Here is a 21,954-nt window from a genome sequence, read left to right on the forward strand (position 1 = left end):
CAGAATAAATTACTCCATTTATTGACGAGCTAGAGACAATAATTTCACACTTTATAAAAATTATTCTACTAAGAACAATGATAGTTTTTCAATGAGAAAAATCAGCTAATGAAATTGTTTTCCATGTTCTCTTTTTAGTCTTCTATAAAATGTATACACCAGCCAGAATATGTAAAAGGAAGTTCTATAAGTAATATAAATTCTGAAAATGAAGAAATATTCATAATACTCCTCTCCTCTCCTCTCCTCTCCTCTCCTCTCCTCTCCTCTCCTCTCCTCTCCTCTCCTCTCCTCTCCTCTCCTCTCCTCTCCTCTCCTCTCCTCTCCTCTCCTCTCCTCTCCTCTCCTCTCCTCTCCTCTCCTCTCCTCTCCTCTCCTCTCCTCTCCTCTCCTCTCCTCTCCTCTCCTCTCCTCTCCTCTCCTCTCCTCTCCTCTCCTCTCCTCTCCTCTCCTCTCCTCTCCTCTCCTCTCCTCTCCTCTCCTCTCCTCTCCTCTCCTCTCCTCTCCTCTCCTCTCCTCTCCTCTCCTCTCCTCTCCTCTCCTCTCCTCTCCTCTCCTCTCCTCTCCTCTCCTCTCCTCTCCTCTCCTCTCCTCTCCTCTCCTCTCCTCTCCTCTCCTCTCCTCTCCTCTCCTCTCCTCTCCTCTCCTCTCCTCTCCTCTCCTCTCCTCTCCTCTCCTCTCCTCTCCTCTCCTCTCCTCTCCTCTCCTCTCCTCTCCTCTCCTCTCCTCTCCTCTCCTCTCCTCTCCTCTCCTCTCCTCTCCTCTCCTCTCCTCTCCTCTCCTCTCCTCTCCTCTCCTCTCCTCTCCTCTCCTCTCCCACCCAGCAGTAAAGTTCTGTTATTTTTCACTTGGTTTTCTGATTGTAGAATTAAATTGTCTATAACTGCCTTGCAAAAAGAAAAAATAAAAAAAAGCTGGAAGATAGAAAAGCAATATTCACTTATTATTCAGCTTATCCAATGGATTCTTGGATCAGAACACTCTAACTAAGCTAACTAACTGAACACTCTTTCTGTTACTCTCTTTCTCACGGGAATTACCCTATTTAGATGAGAGATAGTTTATGTAGCATAAGTGGAGTTAAGCAGTGACATAGGAAGACATTCTCCATATTTCCCCCTTGGTAAAGTGATTTGTGGTAAGAAGTGGGTCTATAACTAAGATATTTGAATTTTTATGAAGAAGAATTCTATGATAACTCAGTAATTTTTAAACTTTTCTCCTTCTGACATAGTCAGAGATTAAATTTACATTTAGAACTGCTAGAGTAAGATAACCAAAATCATTCTAAGAAATTATGTTCTGGTATATATTCATCTAATGTTCCAAGATCCAGTTACTGATGCTTTTCAAGTTGCCACCTGGAGACAAGCCAGAATAACCCAGCTGCACTTCTGCCCTCCTTCAGTTCTGAAATGACATATCTGAAATTATGGAAATTGGTTAAGAGCATTCATTTGTCTTCTCAGTTTTCTTGGGCTGAATAGAAACATGAATTTTCCTGATTTTATGCTGTATTTCTCAATTTTAGAAGTGGAGTGTGCTTCCACCTTTAACTTTAGGAGGAGAATAATCACAAAGCAGCTAAATGAATTGCTGCATAAAAGAAGATACAGCATAACATCAAGGAAAACAGGTTTGCCAATTAAGATTAGTACACCCCCAGGATTCAGCATGCAGTTGGAAAGGATCACCTGTTAAATAAATTTATTTCTCTTTTAATTATTTTAATGATTAAATAAGATTAAAATTTAAATTAATTAAATCTTCTATTCCTGGATAACTACTCTTATAGTAAGTAAATTTAAAACAAAAAAAAAAGTGTTCTGCCTAAAACAAGATTTTAAAATTTTGAGATACATTCATTTTATTGAATCTGCATAAATTTCAATTTAAGTGACAGGTCATCTTGTTCTAAGCAGCTGGCACAGTGGTTGTGTTCCAAAGGAACTTTGCTAAAACTATTAGATATACCTCTTAGCCTATTAACTATCAAATAAAATTATCTCCTGTGAATACAGGCTGAGATACTTGAGATTGTTCATCCTGGAGAAAACAAGGCACCAGGGTGACCTTACAGAAATATTTCAGTATCTAAAGGGGTAGTATAATAAAGCTGCAGAGGGACTTCTTAAATGGGAAGATGTTGCTAGGACCATGGGGAATGGTTTTAAATTAAGAGAAGAGATTTAGATTAGGAAATTAGACTGAGGAAAAAATTCTTTACTCAGTGAGGCACTGCATAGTGAGGCACTGGAAAAGAATGCCCAGAGAAGCTGTGGAAGTCCAATCCCTGAAAGTATTCAAGGCCAGGTTGGATGAGGTTCTGAGAAAGATCGTCTGTTCTGTGGCATCCCTACCCATGGGCTGGTTGGAACAAGGTGATATTTAAGTTCCTTCTGACCAAAACCATTCTATGACTCTATGAATCAGCCCATGCATGCTAAAATACATACATGAAATACCATCCAGGAATAGTTATAACTATTGAAATGTCAAAACTAGACGCTAATACAGTTGCTATAACTTAATCCTTCTATTACTGTTTTTTAATTTTCATGTTTTTAAATTTTGATTTTGCTCTTCTAATAACTTGGATCATCATACTGATATTTCCTTTAAAAAAGGAAAAACACACATGATTAAAAGAACATTTTATGCTAAGACTTCAGAAAGAAGTCTGTCGGTATTATAGCTTTTATATACTTTGGTTGGGGTTTTTTGGGGTTTTTTTTTTGGGTTTTTTTTTTTTTTCAGCATTAAGTTCAAATGATTTCAACTTCTTGTTTGAAATCTTTTCATGCTGTTTCAAATTGACTAAGGCTATCACCTACAGTATATTCCCAGTATTTCAGGAGCCACAAAGCTTATTTACTGGAGATAAATTATTAATGAAGTCATTGCAAGGTTTGAGCTCTGTTCTGGATATGTCTTTATACAAAATTATAAACAAGAGTTAGGTAAGGCTTATAGCACTAAAGATAAGTATACAATGCCGTTCAGAATTCTCTGGAATATCCAAAATACCTACGCATACTGAAAGATTCCAGTGAGAAACTTCAAGAGAAAACGGATACCTTTATTTCTATTAAAAACGAACAGCCATAGAGAAGTAAATAATTTTTAATTAAAAAATGTCTTCTTGACTTTCAACTGTATAGAAAAGTAATATATGAAGAGTTGGTTTTAGGATCAGGACCTAAATCTTCATAACTTCTAGGATTTATGGGTAATTTAATGAATTTTGAGGCATATAATGAAGCCAAGGAGGAAAAACTGCATGAACATTGACATCCATTTAACAAAAGCAATGGGTAGCTATTCAGACTTCTGCTGTCTGTCATCTTATAATAATGCTTATTCCTAAATATATTAATTGATATAAATAAAGCTATAACCATTTTATGTTCTATTGATCTGAAATATCTGAAATTAAACTTCAAAAAGATTTGGTAGAGTGCCTTTGGGATGAACATCTTCATTAGTATTCTCTCAAGGAAGAAATTATGCCTTCAATCAGAATAATAAGTGTGAATGAGGTAATTCATGGGCTACACATATGTCCCTAATAAGAACGGCATGATGTTACTGGGGTAGTCTGTGTTAAAGAAAAAATTAGAGTTCTCCTGAAGTCTAATTTTTGAACATAGTTTTGTCTGTTTTGAAAGAGAGTAAAAGTATATTACTGGAACTAATTTGCTGCAATTTCTTCTTTGTGCTACATACTTAAAAGCATTTAGTACTTCATTTTGAAATCTTCTGTTCTGATTCCAGTGTTTGTTGCTGTCCTCATTTTTCATTACATTTTTATTAAGAAGGAATCAATATATAATGTTCTGAAAATTCAGAGAAAAACAGATTTGGTTAGTTTCAGACTGTATTTTCTCATCCTACAAAAATTCCATATTTCAGGATTCTTTTATTTCACCTATGCAGAAGAGCTGCACTGAGGGACAATATCTATTCTCAATTCAAGTGTGGCATGCCTTTAAATAGATATTGGCTGAGATGGAAAATGCTCAGAAAGCAGCAGGAAGGTGTTTCCTTATCTGGCGGGTAACTGAACCCACATCTGGTAGGTTCTTCTTCTGTAAAGAACCCTGTGAACTATAGGTGATAAAATTCAAAGGAAGAAATGAAGAAAAAGAATCACAGAAGAGGACTGTGGGTCTCCCTTCTTCTGAGAGGAAGAGGGTCCTTATCGATGTTTTTATGGAGGATTGAGGTGGTGGCCCTGGACTTCCTGCACTGCGCACTCCCTACAGTCCCAACACCCCTACCTGTTAGACAATAACCAGGTCTAAAAGGGGGGAAAAAATATTTGGCAAAATCAAATAGTTTCAGTGTCTTGAAAATGTAATTCCAGCTTATATTTTATTCAAAAATGTACTGAATTAAAAAAAAAAAAAAAGAAAAGAAAAATATATCATTCTTCTCTCTTTTTGACCAAGATGAAGATAAAGAAAAGAGCTTTGCACACAGGCCACTAAGCTGATCAGCTTTGGACCTGCCATTCATCATTCTAAGAGAGTCTCAGTGGCTTTTTTGGAAGACAGATAGGACGGAGAGTTGATAGAAACAGTGAATTACAAACGTGGGATAGGAAGTGGTCTTTCTACTTGCATTAAGACATTTCCAAAACTTCTAAATATAATACATATCAGGTCATAGGGGTATAATGACAGTATGATATTGAATATTTTTTGTGGGGTTTATTTTCTGAAGTCAATCAACTCACAATATTACTTTTGTTGTTTTCTGTTTATTTTTCCAAACAGGTATTTGGATTTCAGAGGCACATTGTCTTTATCATGTTGCACTCAGATAATATTTTTTACCACCAGTGTGTTTTACTTTACTCTTAGAGTAATACAATAGCCATAAGTTGGACACTGCTATTGTCATGAGTTATTTTTATACAGATGTATTTGCTTAGTGGGTCAGAAAGAAATTGTTTGTCATATCATAATACCTGTTACATTTTGGCTCTAAGGTTTATGACAGATAGGGTGAAATTGCCTGAAACCAAAGTTCTATGGTTCTTTTTATTTATTAGCCCCTAGCATTACCTCTTCTTCTGTGGAAAGTTTATCTGACTAATCAGTAATTTACCTTCAAGATACAATTAATTTTATTTTTAAACTCCAGCTTACTTGTTGAGTAACATATACATAGAAGCTTTGTATGGAAGACACAATGATTGCAAAAATAAGCTAGTACCAAAAATTACACAGTATCTTTTAAGTTTTTTTTTTTGTGGAAACTGGAAATATTTGGCTTGAGATTCAGTGAACATACAGACAGGTATTTAAAGTTTATGTTTTTAGCAACTACTATAAATTCTCTCTATAACCTATCAATGGAAATAAGAATTTTCAGTGGCCAGTTTTTTCTCCTTAAATTAGTTAACCAAAATACTACCTGGGAATATCTGTTTTTTAATTGAAGAAACCTGGCTGACTATTTTAAATTATAAACCTGCCTTTTAGACAGAACTGCACTGATGCAATTAATCAGTAACTTTATCTCAAGACACAGTCAGAGAAAACCTGCAGTAACTATAGCTAAGCATTCATGGTTGTCTTGCTGGGGATGAAGAATTTGTCTTGATATTTACACGATATGAGATGAAACTCAGTACCTGCCTAACCTCTATTTTTGTCTATAACTTTATATATACTTTCAGAATGAGTTTAGGGAAGTCTTACAATTAATCTGTATTCTCAGGATTTTCTGCCCTGATTTCATGTCCCCTTCCCCTTTATTATGGAGTGAGAAGAACTTGTGTTCTATTTGTGATTAAAGAGATTGATCTTTACAGCCTAACTGGCCCACATATAGCTTCTTCTTATTAAGGGAGCTTTGGTCTAACTGTGGTTGATATTCTATAATTCTAGTACAAATTAGAAAATAAAACAGCTGATATGCACTGGTGGTCACTAAACAACTGTTTTTACACCTAAATTAAAAGAAAAAAAAAAACAATATAATAAAGCTTAATACAAGCCTTAAAACAAATTTGGGAAAAGCAAATTCAACATGGCCCAGTCCTGGCCTCAGCAGAGCTAATACAAAGTCTCTTAACTCTCTACTGTTATCAGTGTTTCAGCCTGATTAGCAGTGGTTTGGACCTAATTGTGATATTATTCTGTCTGCCTTTTACCCAGGCATATATTGAAATATGGCTCAGCATAGTCACATAAGAAGAAGGTAGCAGTATTCATCTTGTGGCTCTAAAAAGGAGTGAAGTGACCAGCACCCAGCTGCAAACACACACCTGAATGAGCTGATAATACCCAGATCCCAGAAATTAGAGCCATCTACTTTTTTAACCTATGAAAGCAACATGTCATTCTTCATGCTAGGTAGATCTTGACCTACAGATAATTGTTTATAGATACTGGTGATATACACGGGACTTTGGGTCCCAGAGAAGAGAAACTCTTTGATTTTAGCTTCACTTAGCCTGGCTCCCCAGAGTATGGCTCTCCTGATCATGGAAAATAAGGTTCGACAGATTCTTATCAGAACCACCAGCGAACCACAAATCTATCGTGCACTTACTGATTCATTAGTATATGTTCTTAACATTTGATTCACAGTTGTTAAAGAGAGATTATATATTAATTAAATGCAACAAACACATGCTTCTTTGATGACCCAGGTTTTTGCAGGTATCTCAGTTGCTGAGACTTTCTTCCCAATTCCCTTGTATTGACAATTTCACTGACAGTAATAACATTTCTTGAGCTACAGGCTTACAGTTGCTTTATTCCCAGCTGTGCCTTTCATGGGGAATATCCAGAAACAAATCATAAATAGTCATCACAGTTGATAAGAATTAGGCTCTAGGAAGAGCTCTTCACTGTAGAAATGGTCTCTTAAGGATCCTGCAACAGAGATGCAAAATTTGAATGAACACTGGATCTATAAACATATGTCCCATTAGAGAATTTTTTTGTGTGTCTTTTCTGTTGTAATTTTAATGATTCTTCTCTGCTCTGCAAAAAACCATGATTCCCTTGCCTGCTACCAGAAAACAAATATCATCTTTTGCATTTGTGTGCAGGCAGAACCTTACAAAGGCATTTTTGAAGTAGGAAATTTTCTAAGATATTTTCATTTAGAGAAGAGTAGGAAATTTTCTAAGATATTTTCATTTAGAGAAGACCATCTTAATTAGAATCTTCCCTTATATCTCAAGACAAGTATTTTCCAGAATAGTGATATATATCTATTTGGAAGCAATATGTGCTAGAATTTTGCAGTCTGTATCAGAGCTTATAATAGACATTGAAAGGTAATAGTAAATTCAAAAGCAAATGTTTCACTTTTTTGTCTTTCTCAAGGTAAATAATGTACTATAACATCTTTCCAATATGTCATACTCAGCTTCCAAGGAAATAAAAAATATCTTTGTAGAAAATATTCCCAGCAGTTAATATATATTTTTCTTGTGATTATATTGATTTTTCCTCAATTTTAGAGAATAGCAGGTTTTCTGAATCTGAATCTGATGAAGTGAGCAAAGGGAAAGTTTTTCTCTGTGCAATCAAAACCACAATTGATGGAGGATGTAAATAAGAATACACTGGGCATGAGCAATGTGAAGATAACTTAAGCTTTGGGATGAGATGTCCAGGCATTTTTTATTGTTTTTGTTTTTGTTTTTGGTTTTTTTTCATAAATATGTGCTTACTTTATCTGCTGCATTCATTTTTCTTAGCAGACTTCCTTTTTTTGTAGATATAACAAAGTTTTCCTCTGCTCTCAGACAGGAGACATTGTAATAATGGGCCAAGGAATAAGAATCTAAGGTATTTCACTGATAATAACAGCAACATGTAATATTAACAGTAAAGACAATTAATGAACAACAATTAGATGAGTCAAACAATATTGTTGAGGGATTTTAGTATCAAGTTGATGTTGTAGTTTTAGGAATTTGGTATGGTAGAAATAGTTCAAGGCTACTGATGGTATATTCTGATGTTAAAAATATTTGATAACAATTAGACAGTACTCGTCCTTTATTTCCTTAAGAATTTCCAATGTTACGTCTAGATTCAAGGTAACTTTAGGAACTGCCATTCAGTGCAAACATTATTTCACCAAAATTTATATTAATTTCTAGTAACTGCATTGCTATTTTTGATATGTTGATGGGCAGATTTAATTCAGCCTGTTAACGCATCTCACATAAGTTTTATATTGTGATGTCAAAAAGTCACCAATAAGAATGTATTTTTGACCCCTGTCATATTATGCAGTGAGTCTAACCTCAAAGTCTTGTACTCATGAAGTGTCTCTGGCTTTCCTGTAAGATGTTTATCAGAAATATCCCACAGCTATCTCAAACATGTTTTGGATGTCAAGTAATATGTGTGACCTGCTATTTTTCCCTCAAGATTATTTTGTGTGCTCCTGTCCATAAGAATGTGTATAAGTTGTAGTGTACACAAATACTTCAGTACCCAAAGTTGTCTTTTCAGATATCAAAATCTCATTGCATAATGAATAATCTGGTGAAATGTGATTCAAAGGTGAGGAATAGGGACTACCAAAATCTTCCACCTATAACCTTCCACTGAATACACCCAAGGAATATGGATTTATTCTTAATTCTTTTTTTCGCAGTTTTGTGGCAACTTGAAAAAATATGTCATATATGATAGCAAGAACAACCACATATGGTTTAAAATCTGCTACAGAATGACCACAGGCTCTCTTTCTTCATCCCCCTGCACTGCTCAGAGAGAGGAGAAGAGGGTGAAGGAGTTGGTAATGAAGGATATACCATACAAAATACTAGAGATGAATAATATAATCATAACTGTGTGCTTAGTGTAATTTTTTTTTTAAATGTTCTTCTAGCTAACCTGGAACAAGTCTATGAACTGGCAGGTCTTTATAAAAAATGTCATGTCCACTTTTGACAAGGCAAGAGATGTTACAAAGCTGACCTTACCGGAGTTGTGGAGAAAGTCTGTGATACAGTAGTTATCCACATGGCAGATAGAGAGACTGTTAAGAATTTGTGTACCAAACTCCTGGATGAACTAAATAATTCAACAAATTTTATTTGATTCTAGGAAAAAATAAATCAAAACTAGTAAGAATTTTGTAAAGACATGCTGGTCTCAAGTGATTTAATTTCTGCTGCATCACAGCTGTTTTCTTTGAGTCAAAATAATGTAATGAAATCTTTCAGTTAAATGACAAAACTCCCTGAGATTCCATAGCAACCTCAGAATAAGAAATTTTATTCTCTACACTGAAAAGTGTGAAACTGTATTCCAGTAGCACAGCAGTATGAACATACTCAGTTCTTCAATAGAACAATTAATAGAGAACAAACTACTGAGATCTACCCCAAACTTCAGTACAAAGTCTCTGCGCTTCTTGAGAGGCTGAAGACACAGGCATGTCTTATTTTACAAGATACTGTCACGTGCTGGTAAGAAAAAGTTTTTCTGTAAAGAGTAGCCTGCTGTGAATAATTAATTATTTAAATGTGTGGTCTTCTTTTCCTGTTTTCCAGTGTATCACAATTAATATTCTTGCCTTCACCAGAATTACCCCTATATAAATAGCCTGTACTGTTCTTGCTTTGTACTGTACTTTTGTCTTAAAACTTTGTGTTATATGTGTACATACCTGTACAGGTCTGCTGTAGAATTTTCTGCTGAGATATGATTATCTAGAATAATTGGACTTGCCATCAACTGGAATATACTGCTGCAAAGCAGAACTGGAATGTGCTCTGGATTTCTTAATTTAAAGTAAGAAGTCACTTACTGTCTGAATTACAACAGTCACAGTGTATCATTCTTAATGTCCTCATCCTAATTAGTATTTAATGACTTATACCAAGTGACAAAGGTTCAACGGGACATAATGCCCTTTCCTGCCCTTTTCATACAAGACGATTTATAGAGTTCCTTCTGTCAATCTAATTGTACATTACCTCTTCAGGACTCTAATCTACCTCACTGGGCCCCAGTCTGGATCAAAATACAGAATCATACAGAAATGTTAAAAGAGGTACAACAAATGCCTGAAATAGCAGATCTCTGTTAGAGCATATTCCAATAAAAAGAATAAATGTAACCCTAACCAATTTCAATTGATACCAATGTGGACTAATTGCTTCAGTATTAAGTGAAAAATTACCTAGGGGAGAAAAAAGTGGTTTTTTTCTTCAAATGCAAGAACATTCTGCTCCAGAATTAGGTCTTAGAAATGTATAAGGTCAACTTCCTTTTCAACAATTTGCAACTCAAAGAATGACAAATTGCCCCAAAGTGTTGTGGCTGTTTAACCATTGTCCCCAAGAAATCGCTGTCAATGCACAATACAAAGGGGAACCCGGTATTATTGAAATGCATCTCTGAAACATGACACACTAATTTCCAATAAGATGGTTTACTTCTTCCCATATATCATTCGTAGTTTTACTCATGGCTTTAAAAAGAAAGCAACAGAGAAACAGGCAGGCAATTTCAAAGCTGGTTAGAGCTTGCTCTTAGCTATGCAGTACTAAATTAGACAGTCATCTGGGTTCCAAGTAAATTAAGCAGTCTTATTCAGCCCAGGGCGCCTGGATAATGACCACACTCTAAAGTTTTGGAATTAATTGATAGAGTGAAAAAATGTAAATTTCATCTCTGTGTTACACATTTACATCAAATGTCTGCTTATCACTAGTGTAAAAAAAGTGTTTGTTTCTTACCAAAAGGGCATAAAATACTCATTGGGATGTAGAAGAGTAAGGAATTGTGTGCAGCTATGCCTTCTTCTTTCAAAACAGTTGTAACTTTTTGACAATAAACTCCAAGAAACAGAATCAAAGAATCATTTGGGTTTGAAGGGATCTTAAAGATAATCTAGTTTTACATCCCCCCACCATGGGCAGGAACACTTTCAACTAGACCAGGTGTTTATGGCCCCATCCAATCTCTACTTGAACACTTCAGGAATGGGGCATCCACAACTTCATTGTTCCACTGCCTCACCTACCTCACAGTAAAGTATTTCTTCCTAATATCTAATCTAAACCTACTCTCAGTTTAAAGTCATCCCCCCTTGTCATATTAATACATACCCTTCTAAAAAGCCTCCCTTCAGCCTTCTTACAGGCCCCTTTCAGATGCTGAAAGGCTGCAGTAAAGTAACCCCAGAGCTTTTCTTCTCCAGGCTGAAAAACTCAACTCCTACTTTCTTAGACTGTTCTCATGTGGAGGTGCTCCAGACCTATGATGAATTTGGCGGCCTTCTCTGGACTCGCCAACAGGTCTGTATTGTTGTGCTGAGGACCCAAGAGCAGATGCAGAACTGCAGGTGGAGTCTCAGAATCCCTCCCTAGCTTCTGCTGCCCACATTGCTTTGGATGCAGCCCAGGACACGTTTGGCTTTCTGGGTTGCAAATGCAAAGTGCTGGTTCATGTCCCGCTTCAATTCCACCAGCACCCTCAAGTCCTTCTCAGCAGAAAAAAATTAATTATACCAGAAATTGTAATTTAAATCATCCTAACCCCCAAGAGGTGCAACTAACTATGACCTTTTTAGAAATTCTCAGGTCCCACATGCCTCCGCAGCTACTGACACAGGAGTAAATTATATTTTGAAAGGAAATATTTTTCTTTCGAGACTTTGCAGGCAGAAGGAAAGCATTTTGTAGGGCAGAAAGAACAACAAAATGTTTGTATGTACACTTTCGGAATTCTTTTCAGCAGTACTAAAAGTAGCATTATTTTAATTTTTGCTGTTCTTTTTAATCTTGGACTGCTTTTACAGAGGACTGTAAGAGGAAAGACCCACAAGAACTTCTCTGCATGACTTTCTTGCTAATACTGCAAAATTACTCAGTTGTTTTCATTTAAGACTCAAAGTGCAAGATGCAGTTGGTAAGCCTTTTAATGAAGTGTGAACTTCAGCTGATTAATTGTATCTCATTAAGAGATAGAAAAAACAGTACATATGAACTGTTTGTGAGATTGTGACTTTGCTCTCTGATGGTGAACTTTGTAGGTATACAAAGTTCATCATCAGAGAGGAAAGTCACAATCTTTTTCTCAATATTTGCTCAGATCTCTGAAGATTTAATCTATCATGCATGAAGCAATGTATCCAATAAAATCAGCATCAAAATCTCCATTTGATTTCAGTGAGAATAGAGACTTCCATCCTGCTTTAATGCTTGGGCTACATGGTTCTCCAGTTTGTCTGTAGGGTTTTAATTTGGAAGTTATTTGAATTTCAGAATCTTTTGTAGCTTCCATAGCATCTGACAATAAAAGCTGTAAAATCATTATCTATTAGAAAATTTACTTAATTAATTTTGAAAATATATCATTATCTATATTTTTTGCATAGCTAAAATTAATTTTACTTACATTATTCTTATTTTTATATCTAACAAAATGTAATCCAATGGCACATCTAATTTTTAAAGTGTGAAGAAAAATGAACAAAAGTATTTTCAGAGTATGTTTCCTACTGTGGGAAGATATTTATAATTCATAGAAAATAAATTTATTTGAAATAACTTTTTTTACATTCTCTCATTTTATAAATTCCTTTTCAAGACACAGAAATTATAGTTTATAGGTGACAAGTTACATTTTTTTTTATTCTGAAGTGTACTTCTGAATTGTAGCTGCTAATTTCATTGGCAATGAATTATAAGTAAAACATAAAAAATTGAAAGATTTTAAGCAGACTTTGATCCAATTAGAGATATAAACATTGCCTGAATCATATAGGCTTGAGGATACATCCAAAAAGGAAACAAGCATAATTAATTACAAGTAGTATTTCATTTGTTGCCTGCAATTAAAATCTGAATGAGATCCAAAACATTTGGCTGAACATTCAGTACTTGGCTTCAGCCACATTGTAGCAAAGTGTGGTTTCCAGATCCATGGGAGGATGAGATACCTCCTGATAACTTACATTCAGAGCACTGGTGTCTCATTACTAGACTGGCAGAAAAAGATGTGTCTGTATTCAATACATATGTTTGAATAATTATGCTTGACCTTGTTTTGGGATTCAGAGCACATAGGTTTATTTCTACTGAAGATAAACATCTTCCTTTAAGTTACAGAAGTGGGACTTATACCTACATAATAGTGTGTTGACTTGGGTATTGTGCCAGGAGTCACAGTTTCTTGTAAGTATTCTCTGGGCATCTTTAAAAAAAAAGAACACATTGAAAAAAGAGTGGCATTTTAAAACCTATACTCAGTATTTCATGAACAACAACAACTCTTTTTCTATTTCTTTATTTTTTTTCTATTTTTTTCTCTTTGTCTCTTTTACTATTAAATAAAATATATCAAGTTTTTTGGCATCAACATCTAACCTTGTTTTCCTTTAATCATGTATTTTTAGGTTTATTTCAAACTTATTTGGGTATATTTCAAACTTTTCTGCGTGTGTTCTCTTTTATTCAGAGACACTTAGTTTCCTTTGGTCTTCTGTGTTTAAACCAGTTCATAACACTCCTGAGTTGCCAGGGCTAAATTTCCAAAGCACTGGAATTTAAATGATACTTTAGTATTTATGAGAAGCTGAAGAAGTACTTCAGAAACACAACCAGTCTCTATTAATAAAAGATGATACCAATTGTGGAGAGTTTTGAACATATTGGATATGTGAAATTAATTTTACCAATCTGAAAATGTACCAAGAATTTATTCTTTATGCTTCATTTGGAACATAGCTACAATTTCCACTGATATATGGATGGTTTCTTTGTCTACTAGTTAAAATATTTTCTCCTAATGCTATCCTCTTTGAGGTGTCTAGCTGTCATTAAAAGCCGTTGTGAAAATGCCAAATGGAAAACTACCACATCAAAAAGAGTATCTGCCAGTGTCAAGAAGCATCCCAGACCCCATCACTCTGCCTTATTATAACAGTTGTTGTGTCACCATATAAGGTACTAAGGACGATTAGAGCTGACATGTTTGGCAAAATAAAATGTAATCTCTGCCGAAGAGTGCTTACAACATAATAAAGAAACATATACAACACTTCACTGTAATGGAAAATAAATGGAAACCAAAAGGAGCATATCAGTATTTTAATTTCAGTGTTTTTATGTGGTTGATCAGGTGATGAGATAAACAAGATGAGAGCTATCAAAGCTATGGGGAAGGAATGGCCACAGTAAGGGAAAGCACTCCTCCCAAAAACAGGCTAGAATTTTTTGTAATGATAGAGCCCATTGAGTCCTGCCCATTGACAGGGTGTTTGCAGGTAATTCTGGAAACAAGAAGGAGTTAGTGAGTATGAATCATGATGCAGTCTCTGTTAGTACAGGCTCTACTAATAAAACTACAAGCGTTACTGTTCCTCAGTAACAGTGAGCAGTACCAGATGGATTTACAAACTAAATGACTGTCATATTTTAGAAGGGTCAACTGTTAAGCAGCAGAGGATCTAAAAACTGGAAAGACAGAAAAGTAGAAATGCTAAATATGGGATACTTCTTGATCTTAAACACTTTTTTTAATACTTGATTTTGAATGTATTGTTTCTTAAATTTTGAGTTCTGTGGGTTTGTTGTTAGTATGATAGAAACCATCTTTAATTTGTGTCTTTTAACCATTTCTTTAAATCTTATAAGATACAGGTAGAAATGCTTACCTAGGAATTTGCTGCAATCAGTAAGCACTTGAGGAGAAAAAATATCCAACCAAGCACCAGAAGGAAAGAACAGAGTCAGAGTCACAGCAGTGGACTTTATGGAAAGCTCGTTACCAAAAGTTTTTCTTTTACAATGTATTTTTACACCACTGACCTATCTTGCAAAGGAAAGATGACTTGTGGTGCTTGGTTGCCATCCAGGTTAAACCCAAGCTATTAAGCAATAGCTTGCACAAGTTTGACCTTTCTGTTGAACAGGCTGGCTGGCTGCAGAGTTTTCTTTCAGTGATGGATCTGTAACATGGAAAAAGGTAGGTCATCAAAGCTCAGTAAAACCACAAATACTGTTAAGCAGGGTGTAGCATCTAGTAATCTTTTAGTGACAAATGAAGTAGACATACTTTATTTTAAATGTATTGCTATTTTATGTTAATTGTAGTCTGTGCAAAGAGCAAATGGGGCTTACTTTCAGTTTAATATTAAGGAAATGCAACTCTGCTTACATCAGTATTTACATAAGGTCTGAATTTGACCTTATTTGAATAATTAATGAAGGAAAATGTATATTCATATAATCTTAATTTCTTTTCTCCCAGGAAATTTTGATATAGAGCAGTTTATTTTCTATATTAAATGCAGATTAATGTTTTCCTATTTAGTCAGTATTTCCAATTAAGGTCTGAAAATAGCAGTTCTGTAGAAATAGAGAGCTAGTTAGCAGTTGAGTCTTCAGTATCTCACAAAATTTTTAGAAAAGGCAAGTTGAGGGCATTTCTAATCTATTTGAACTTGCATTAGTGTGCCTGTTAATTTGTCCCCCCTTTTTATTACACATACACATACAAAATGATCTATCACTCATCTCCTTTATCCAGAAAAAGATAAGCAAGTTCTTTCAGCTTACTGAAATGCAAGGATTTAAGGTAAATGCATTTGGAAAAAATACTCCCATCAGCAAAGCAGTATATCAATTAAACTTTATTACTTCAAAGTTTGTTATTCCTTTGTTACATCACTTTTAGATAATACATTTGCAAAATGCATACTAGGATGACTGAATGGAATAGAAGAAAGCAATGAAAATGATTTTGCTTTAGGAATTAAATTATTTATTGATAAATATGTTAATAGTCACTTCTTAGTAATAATGCAAGTATACGAAAATGGAATTATAATTTGTTCTAATAACTTAATGTTGAAAATAAGAACCCCTTTATAAATCTTAATAGCACTTATTAATGTGCATACCAAAATTGATAGTGGGGCTTTATTAGAATAAATTATATCCCAGGAAGAACTTAATTAATACATCAGAATTTTTCTTTTCTGACCATTTTCTAAATAGTTTTTTAATTTGCTTTTTTTTTTTAAGATTTTGTTCATTTGAAACCTAAATATTCCTTCTAAGAAATATAACAATGTTAAGTTGGAATCAAACAAATGAGCTTATAGCTTTGTAGAATATGAATAACTATTTCAAGTTGGAGTCTTTGAACTTTTTTTTTTTTTACTTCTTGGGATATGGTTTATTTTACAAGGAAGAAATCAGTGCAAACATTAGCTACAGAAGGAGACAACTGTTTAATTTAAGGCGTTATTGAAAAATTAAAATTTAAAAAAATTAAAATATAAAATGAATTTTGCACCTCTGGCTAATTTCAGTAGGAAGAAAATAGCAACCTAATGGTATCTGAGAAGCTTTTTCATCTTAACTGTGAAACACAAACAGTTTGTCAAAACCTAGACATAGATATTGAAGTTTGATTCCAAGGTATCAGTGAAGGCATTATTTTACTCTGAACTGAGAATTTTAAAGTGCTAATTAGCAAGCTGTGGAGTAGGTGTGATATGCTGAATTAATTGATGAATTGCTTGTTTGATTAAATTATGATTAAACAGATTTATTTTTATTTCATAATCCATACATGATAAATTACTCTAAAACTAGTTCAGTAATTAAGTTATGCATACAGTAAATGAAGAGATTAATGTTTAATTAACTAAGGTCCTAACTATAGCACTTTAGGCTCTATTCACAAAGGAAAAGCTACAGTAACTGTGGTGGCCTAAGCCTTACTTTCATTGAACTTCAGTAAGATGAAATAATTGTGTATAAAGGATTAGGCTCATTAGTGAGAGGGCTGCAGAGCTATCGATTTTTCTCAAAGAAGAGACTTCTGGGTGTATATTCTTGCTTGTTTTAAATTATACCTGTCTCTGTATTCATGAATATTTACCGATTTCCATCACACAAGATTCTAATGCTAAACATATTAAATAGCTATTGGGTCAAATTAGTCTTGACTGTGACTCCAAAACTGTATTAGGGTTTTATTGCATCCATCTTTTATTGAGTAAAGCTAAAACAAGGTCTATTTGGAGATTGTGAAATGTCATTTCCTAGAAGTTCAAAATAAATTAACTGAAGACGTAAAAATTCTTTCAAACTTTTTTGAATCTTTCTCATTACTTAGAGATAAGTGTGCAGACAGAAGTCAGTTCTTCATGCAGATCAATACTTGACAATGAACTGTAGTTTAAATGAATTAATTTGGGATGTAGAATCCAAAGCTGTGACTTCTGCATATTCATAAAAAAACAGAGAGCTGATCAAATGTATCAGGGTCTTGAGGATTGCTTCCAAAGACAAGAAGCATAAGTCTAACCACCCCAAACACACATATACCTATTCACAGAATTTAGGCAACAACAAGGAGGAACTGGAGTTCCGTGATTAGTCTGGGAGTTATGATATCATAAGATTAATTAGAAACTCACTTGACTCAAGGACCACAATGGATGCCTACAAATCCAAAATCTAGTACCATAAAGGAACTACTATGAAAAATATAATCTCTCTACCAGGCAAAACCAGTATTGAGTTGCACTGATGATCTGTTTGGATCTGGAAACAAATATTGACCAATTGGTTTAAAGGAAGGAATTCATCAGAACTAAATATTAGACAAGTAACCGCCTGGAAAAAGTGAAGCTGAAGTACTTTTTGTGTGGAATATATGCAGAGTGAAATTAAAATTATTTTTACTGACTTTGTGTGGTTTTATTCATCACAAATTTTAGTATATGGTTTTATTCTTAGATTAATAAAGAGAAAATTGTATATTTTACAAAAAAAAAAAAAAAAAACAAACCAAAAAGGGTAGGTATTTCTATTAAACTGTTTTAATTAATTGTTCCGGTGTAGTAAGCCCCATAAAAGTTCAACATCTAGCTCTTCAGCACTGCAGCATTTTTTGTGCTTCTAAGGTATTGTCACAGCTAAAGAATACAGAGTCTGAATTTAACTCTAACTGTGAGTCTCACAATAAGATCATAACTTAACAAGCCCTTTTTTATATTGTCATTGGAAATAACAGCATAGTCACAACCAAGCAAAATCATGTATGCTCTGAGATCTCAGGGCAAGTTTAAAATTATCTCAGTCAATGATCTGTATGTGATCATGAGTTCAAGGATCCATAAAAAGACTTCAGCAACTGTATATTTTTTTAAACTATTTCTTACTAATGAGTCATTTCTATTCTGAACTCAGACACATTTTTTTTATTAAAACCCTGGCGTATGAAATTTACTAGCCCATGGAGAACTATGTTTTCCCCAGCTGAGCTAGAAAACAAAGATATGATAACAATATTAACGAAAAAAATAGTTTTGTCATAAGATTCCAATTGGCATCATAACATTTCCAGGCTCAGCAGCTAAATATATAAAATTACAACTTCTTCATCACATTATTGTAAATTAAATTGACCATGAGTAGCAGCAACATCATGAAATTGATTATGACAATGTATCTTTTCATTTTGTTTTAGATTTCTGAAACAAAAAAAAAATAGAAAAATTAACTTGAAGCTGTCAACTATGCTTGTGTTGATATTTCAATTTCGACATTTATATTTCAGATCCATAAATATATAATTATACATTTAAGCAATTTAACAATGTTTGACTGTCTTCAAAACAGAAAAAAACTTTCCTCTTTGGGAGGCTGAAATTAAGGGAGACTCTTGGAATTACTGGGAGTCCCGAACTCAAAGCACATTTGCAGCTGGAATTATTCATGAAATGATGACAGAAAAGAGCTTATCAAATGTGGATATTGATGAGTGAATTCAAGATGGGAGCTAGGGAAATAAGGGATGGTTTTTTTGCACCAGTTACAAGATGATTCAGAAAGAGCCTTACAGATGACATGGCTTGAATTAATTCTAAAATGATGCATTATTTATTATTGTACTGCTGATTTCATTATTGTTTCTTTATAGAAAGAAAGTCTTAATTCTTTCTCAAAACTACATACACATATTAGGTTCCTACTTGCAAATGGCATATTTGAGAATATGATGAAAAAATAACACAGAAATTCAGTACTGAAATTCTCACAGTCCATGTGCAGTTTCTGGAAGAATGTAGATTCTTAGGAGAGACTACAAGAACAGGACATGTGTAGTGGTGTTTTCCCAAATGCTTGCACTCTCCCAGTGTGAAATGATTTGTGGCTCAAGGTCTTCCTGACTCATATGTGATTTCTATCTTCTTTACAGATCTCGAAGGATTTTTATTCAAAAATCTGTCCAAATCTTCTTTTGAACACACACAAACCTAGAGCGCTCAAAATGTCCTCTGGCAAAGAGTTCAATAGCTGAGTATTTCGTTTTATTTGTTCTGAATCTGGCACCCTGCACCTTTGACTAGGAAAGAGAGTAAACAAGATTCTCCATTACTCTCAGAATATTAGACTTCTATTTTTTTGCCTCTGTAAGTTACAGATGAAAAAGCCCCAGTATTGACTCACTACTATTAGTGCCATTAAGTCCCTCATTGCTTTACCTTCATAGTAAAATCATCAAATAAAACCAAAATATTTCCTCTCATTTTCAGCCAGGAACATTGTGTCTCAAAGAGGGGAAAATCCCATTTTATCCTACTTGCATTTCAAATGAATTCTCCTTGATGTAGTCCACTGATATGGAAATAGGGAAATGTCTCTATTCACTTTTTCTTTCTCTAGGATGCCCTACCACATGCTATTAAATGCAAAAATGTTTCAAGGTCTTCTAGAAGGGAAAATGATAAAAATATAGCCTTCAAACATGTCTTCAATTATTTTCTTATTCATAAATTGCATAATATCTATTTACATGCATAAAACACTGTTGATCACCTGATTATTGTATTTCCTTATTTTCTTCTTATCTTATGCTATTTTTAACTACTATGCTCATTTTCTGTGTTTTCAATCTCCACACAGAGATTTCATCTCCAGGAGAAAAAGTCATAAATGCACTTTTCCACCCCTTCCTTTTCTTCTACATTCCTCACTGCTGAATATGAAAATGGAATAATATCTTGGGTCATCAAGTACTTAATAAAACTTACTGAAAAAAAGCACCCCCACTTCACATAAGCTTATTTGATTCACATTCATTATGATTGCTATATAGTTTGATTCTTAATGTCCAAATTCTAAGTCTAATTCACAAGGAATATTCCACTGGTGGTGTTGAAAAATATGGTTTCCAGGAAAGGAAATATTTTGGACATATATTTGGAAGTTTGAGTTTACATGCATTTGCAAAAAGTAAACAAATAGTCTAGATTTTTTTATCACACAATTATTTTGAAGTCAATACAGCTGTAGAAATTTATATCTGCTTAATTTTCCTCATTTTTTTCAACATAGTTAGATAATCAGACCTTTGTTACACTGACTTTCAGTTTTACATCCTGATTTCTCTATAAAATATCAATATAGTGTGCTTTTGCACATGGTCTACTTGTGTCCATGTGGCTGTACCTGCCATGTCCCTGGGCGGGTGGAAGAGTCCGGCTGGCACAGCCGCGTGAGGCCACGTGGCCACCACGAGAGCGGCACCTCAGGGGAGAATCGTCTGCCCACGATGGTGCTGAGTGCTGCTCGTGGGTGCGCAGATTGGGCAACTCTGCACGCTGAGAGGAGATGAAGGGATGAGAGAAGGGCATTCGTCTGTGAGCCCAATGAGTCTTTATTTCCCCAAGTGGGTCCAGAAAGGTGCTCTCTGAGTGGCTGCAGGAACAAATGCCAAAGAAATCAATGATTACAGCAACTTAAATAGGGGGTGGGTGGACAGGGGTGCAAACCTGTATTGCCCAATGGGGATAAACAACCTATGATAATGTAACAGGGGTAGGTATAAGGTCAAGAGACAAATAGAAAAGCTAAACTGGCGTGATTGATACAGAACTTTCTCAAAGAAACTGGGGTTGGTCATAGGATTGACAACCAAAAGGGTATAAACAAACTCAAATTGATGGAAGCAAATAAGGAGAAAACAGGGAGAGGTGAGAAGATTGGCAGATAACTGGGGAGCCAAGTGGCCAGAACTTTTGGGGTGAAAAACTTGGATTAAACCAACTGTAAGGGGAAAAATGAGGGGGGAGCATAAGGGGTAACTAACATTGATAAAACCAACTGACTAAATCAAACCACACCGCAACACGTCCAAAACAAGTTTGGTCCACAAGTAGCATTCATCTTCTTTTCAAACATGACAACAAGAATATGTATACTTTGAAGCCAACAAAGACATACATAAACCAGATGATGCTGCAACACCATCAATTTTTGAATTATTTGTTCTGGAAATATTTTATATCTCTGTTGTTCTCTTCATCGTGTGAAAGGATGGAGAGGATGCAGATGCATGAGCTGTGATAGTTATTTCATTTAGAAACTGTGTTTCTGAACAGTGCTCTAACATTATGTTAGTTGGATTTGTAGATATGTGAAAGCAAAAATAATAATAACTGCCTCTATGAATTGTCAAAGACATCCAGAAGATCAATACTTCCCTAAGTTCTTATTTTTGCAGCTTTCTGTAATTCATGGTAGATATAGTGAGTGTACCATTGCTTCATCATATGGTGAATAAGAACTATACTGTTTTATCTGAAAATCCTGAGGTATTTGTTTGAAATCCTAAAACATATTTTTCAGTTTTTGACTATGTAAATCAGATCAAAAATGGGATTTTTGTTATTTGAAATCATAAATACTATCTCTTCCAAGCTTATGTTCTGGAAGGGTACATGACTTTTTCCATGGTATTCATACCTTGTGATGCCAAGTGCCAACTCTGCATTTAAAAATTATTTTAAAAATGTATAAAGAAATATTAAAGTTCCCTAGAGCTATTTTGTACTGTGTGTAGGTATAATAATATTTTTCTTGCTCTTTTACCACTGATGAAGGATTTTATACTGATTTTAATACTGAAAGAAAATTATTATGCTATCTTC

Source organism: Taeniopygia guttata, chromosome 1 (assembly GCF_048771995.1).
Source record: "Taeniopygia guttata chromosome 1, bTaeGut7.mat, whole genome shotgun sequence".
In the NCBI taxonomy this organism is placed as follows: Eukaryota; Metazoa; Chordata; class Aves; order Passeriformes; family Estrildidae; genus Taeniopygia; species Taeniopygia guttata.